The sequence below is a fragment of the Dipteris shenzhenensis genome, unplaced genomic scaffold, assembly GCF_047967505.1.
Source record: "Dipteris shenzhenensis isolate YYH24624 ecotype China unplaced genomic scaffold, Dip_SZ_1.0 scaf0089, whole genome shotgun sequence".
Taxonomy (NCBI): Eukaryota; Viridiplantae; Streptophyta; class Polypodiopsida; order Gleicheniales; family Dipteridaceae; genus Dipteris; species Dipteris shenzhenensis.
The window spans coordinates 17,501-22,553 of NW_028239396.1; positions in this window are offsets into that span (position 1 = coordinate 17,501).

The window sequence follows — 5,053 nt, forward strand, 5'->3', positions numbered from 1 at the left end:
GATTAGAACATCAATAAATATTCGATTTCACCCGCAAAAGATGAGTCTCGTCTCCTTCCCGGTTGGTTACCAGCTTGACAGGGATCATCCGATGCGTTATACTAACCACTACGTAACCACAGGGCTATAGCTCAACGGTAGAGCACCTCGTTTACACGTGCGCCGATGCTTCTCGGGAAGGGTTCGTCGCTATTCAACCGATCTACGCGGAGTATCCCGTGTGAGTTACTTATGTCTTACCCTATCGGGAGATGTGGAAGAACAGTAGCATGACGAAGAATCGATCGGAAAAAGGATCGATTTCGGTGGGTTGATATGGTCAGTAGATGATCCGTCTAATGCTAAGGATGGTGGGGGCAATGCGAGGACCTCAACGAGATCTCTTCCTCGTCCTACGAACCTTGAGGTGTATGAGGGTATCGTATCTCTTTCCTAGGCGATAGAGACACTTTATAATTAAGTGGATTTGTGTCTACGGGATGCAAACCTGTGTCAACACTAAGAATCTTCTCGAGAAACTTCGGGATTGCTTCGGAGGGGACGAGTTCTTCGAGCACGCGGAACCATTTCTTTGTTATTTATAATGAAGCAAAGGATGGTGCATCAACAACTGTTTGTTCCTCCTAGCCGGTGGAAGACTAGTTGGTGGGAGAGCCCAATGCCACGAAAGAAGCATGTTGGGTTCGTGAAGCAGTTCAAGAATTTCTATATTCCGATCTGCATAGCCGAGAATGTTTACGGTTCGAATCCGTATAGCCCTAATCTTTAGTGATGGGTCGGTCCCGTCCATCGCAGCGGAACTGATTGAAATTTCCTTTACGGGTTTACGCTAGAAGGGAGGGGGGGATTCATTAAGCCCCCACCTCGAGGGAAAACCCTATTCAAGCGAGCAAGGTAAAACCCTAACCTATTTGTTCTCTGCTTCCAAACCTCGAAATACAAATGATGTCGAATAAAGGCGCTTGCGGAGGTCCTCTCGGGAAGGGGTAAAGCAGCCCGTTACCTGTCATGTTGATATTATATATCTAAGTCGATCATCTCCATCGGGCCCGGAACGGGGACCCCCCCGCCCCTATCCGCGCCCTCCGCATCAGACTCGGGAACGATTTCGCCGCCCGCAATCCCGGCCAGTTCCCCGTATAACCGCTGCGTGTGATCGATATCTTGGGCAATCGGTTCCAAGAGTTGGAGCATCTGGGCTCCGCTCTCGGGCAGGGGGCCCTCGCCCCTATCCGCGCCCTCCCTCCTGGCACTGCCGCCACTTCATCTTTCCCTTTCTGTATCGGCCTGCGGCCCCGCCACAGTCTAAGTAAAAGAGAGATAATTCCCAGGGCAATCCCAACAGGAAGAAGGGAGTCATGGTGCCGGAGAACAGCCGCGGCAACTCCGAGGAGAAGAGGTAGACCCGGTGGTTCGCTAACCGAAGAGGCGCTTCCTCCTCCTGTTCCCCCCCCAGCTGGGGCTTCCTCTGCATCCACGGCCTGCTCTGTATGCGGGGCTTCCTCGATTCCGGGTTCATCTATGCCTGCGGCGGGGGCACCCGCTAAGGGATAAAGTGACTGCGCGGCCGCGGGGAGCAATGTTAACAAACGCCCGTGGTAGTATGCTAGCAGGCTCGCATACTCGGCTATCCGTCCTGAGTAATAAGACCGGAGGAAGGAAGGGCTTGAGCTTCCAACCTCCTCAAGCAGGGCCTGCGCAAGCTCTTCCGGCTTTGCCGCCCCGGGGCGGCCGGAAAGCACATCATTCGCCGTATCCACACCCCCTGCGCATTCAGAGAAGCTACGGATTAGGGGGAAAAGTACGCCGGGGGCAAACGTTGGGGCCATACCCCCGATTTGTTCCAGAAGGTGCTGGATCTCCCGCGTTTCCTCCGGCCCCAAGGGGTACCCCCCGGTTATAGCTTCGGCGATATGATTCCGCACGTGCGCTCCCAGGCTTACTGCAAACTCGTAGAAGTCCCCTCCCGCCGGAAAACGCCCTCCCGAACACTCCCTTGCAATATGATTTGCATCAACCCAATCGAGGGCTAGGGCAGCCCGGGCATCTTCTAAGGGTACATGTGCAAACTTTTCCATCACAGGAGCATGTTGTTGCCCCATTTCCTTAAGAAACGAAAGCCGCGGCTTTTCGCCGGTTAGCTCCCTATGCTTGAGCATTGCCAGATGCGTTACACCGCGCCGGGGGGAAAGATTGTGGGGGCTCCAGGGTGAAGAGGTGGGCAATAAGTTAGCCGTTCGGCCCTTCTGGGCGGAAGATCCAGAGGAATAGAACCTGTAAAGTGAATGACGAAAAAAATGACTACATAATGGTGTTGTGCGGTGGCAATAAAGCGATAGACCCCTTAAAGGTGCATCCGATTTCCTACCTTTGAAACTAACTTCAAAACTTTCCCTTCCCCGAATCATTTCCCTGGCGGGTTCCCGAGCTTTTTTGGCGGGTTTCCGAGCTTTTTTCGAATGAATGACTGTTTTCGTGATCAATTAACGAAATGGATTTGTAAACCATACGAAATCATTATTCACTGGAATGGGATAAGTAATTAATTTATGTAATCTCTCCGAGAGAGTAGAATCCACCAGGAGTACAATAGGTATTCATGATCGATTAGCTTCAAGTATAGCTATGAAATCTTTACGTGCATTCGGTACAACTAAACCATCCGGAATTTAGCGTGTCATCAGTCCTTCAAAATATTTTTGCATCTTTGAAAAACGTGGGCTGGAATGCTACGTGGATGAATATTAGAAGCGTTCTTCATATTTCATATGTTCCCAATTGGTTGAAAAACCACCAATCCGTTTGGAATTGATATAGCTCTAGTTGGTTCTTTTCGCCATTCTTTTCATTATGTTACTATACAAGGGATCCGTATTCACCAGCAATGAATGGCCTTCCCTACAAGTAGTAGATCCAATCACGTTACAAGCAATCTTCAAGAATAAAGGTGTTTTTTCCAAATCAATAATAGCCCTTCCATGTCTGAATCCGTGTGAATATCTTTGATGATATGGAGTAGGAGGTTTCCGATAGCCCAGATGTGCGCTTGTACTCGGTAATCTTTGAAAAATGACTCTCTTTTCCCTTCTGGAATGATATTTTTTCCTCTTTCTCCCAGCAAATAAAATCAATTCGCGCGTAAATCGTACTTATATTCCGTTGCTCTTCCCCGTCCGTTCTTGATATTTATGGCAGTTTAAAGGCTGGCAAAAGAAAAGGGCTAACCGCATTTCTGGACTTGTGCCGAGGGAGAAGGTTCCTGCTGGCCGGTTTCTTTCCTCATCAGGAGATAGGTTACACCTATATGCTTTGCTTCAGTTTCCTGTTCGGTAGAAGTTTCCTGCTTTAGGTGAGTGCAGGGGAGAAGCAAGGGAAAAGCAGAGCGCTTCCATGAAGGGAAAAGCAGATGGAAAAGCTTTAGGTTCCGGGAAAAGCTTTAGGTTCCGGGAAAAGCTTTAGGTTCCGGGAGAAGCTTTAGGTTCCGCTTCTGGCAAAGGTTTAGAAAAATGGGTTCAAGAAGGTTAGGTTCTTCAACGGCGCCACTCGAGATGGAGGCTTAATTACTCCTCCATCGGGAACCCAGGGGAACCGCTTTGCCTAGCTGATCCTTCTAATACTCAATTCCGGCAACATGAATCCTCCATCGGCAGGGGAACCGCTTCCTGTTTCTTCCTGCCTGCAAAGCCTAGCTTCATCATCTTATTCGTGATCGCTTCCCCGGAATGCTGCCAGCAATAATCGAAAGAGGATTGGGATCGAGGGGAAGAAAAAGAAGCGGAAAGCTGTTGTTCATTCCCATGGAACAGATTCGAAGTCTGTCGGGGAAGAGCCACTTTCCCAACCCAAAAAAAAGTGTTGTTGCCCTCAAGTTTTCCTGCTAGCCCTTGCCGTTGCTAAAAGTGCCATAACATTTTTATTGACCCAATTTCCCCTCTCTCCTCTCATGAAGGCTAGCGTTTTCGCGCGCGGGAACCCGACAACAAGAACGCGGGGTCTACAGGTCAAACGCCTCCAACGAGTGCTACTTTCCCTGCTCGTACGCTGGCCTTCTTGCCTTCAAATGATTGGGTTCCCCGATTGGTTATGACGCGAACCCGCTAGATCAGCCAAAACCATCTGCTCATCCCACTGAAAGCCACTCCACAAGAACGAGAGTGCTCAACGATGGGCAAGCTCCTTCCACTGAATCCGCTGATGCGTGGCTAATCGAGGCTACGAGGCACAGAGCCAAAATCCGGGGTCCCTTCTGGGCTGGGAAACCTGGATAAGTTCATAAGTTCTAGGCCCCTAGAAAAAAACTCTGTTCTGCCCGCCCATCGTCCGAATCATTCGTCCGGAACCGAGCTGCCAAGGCTGGAAGCGAGCATTTGATCCGGTTCACGCGTGAAGGAGAGGTGTAACCACACAGACATTCCGTGGGATGGTAAGGTGGAACCCCCCCATTCCCCTAATAAAATGAATGAATTCTGCAATACGGGGAAGAACGGTACGAAACGATTCCAATGGTTCCCCGGGGTAGGTAGGGATTCAGGTAGGTATGACATAATTTTTTGGAACGGAAATCGAATTATTGGGGGGAAAAAATAGTACTACCAGTTGGATGCAATACATGTGTATTATTTCATTCAATACTGAATCACCCACGGAAATGGCACCTGAATCAATTACCATTTTAACCAATCGAATTGATCGATACGAGTCGATCTTCTATTCCGCTGGATAACCGAAGCAATGGATAACCCAATAGCAGCTTCGGCAGCTGCGACGGCTATTACGAATATGGAAAAGATTTCTCCCTTCATTTGTTGATCGTCAAGAAAATTGGGGAATGCTACGAGATTTCTATTGACGGCATTCGGAATCAGCTCGAGACACATCAGTGCCCTAACCATGTTTCGACTCGTGATTGATCCGGAAGAGCCACCCGAAAAGCAAGCGATTTTCCCGCCATTTCCCGAGCCATTTCTTTTCCGAATTCCAAATCCTGCCATTTTCCCACCTTATAGAATGCATGCATGCCATTTTTCCACCCGAAAAGCAAGCAAGCTCCGAT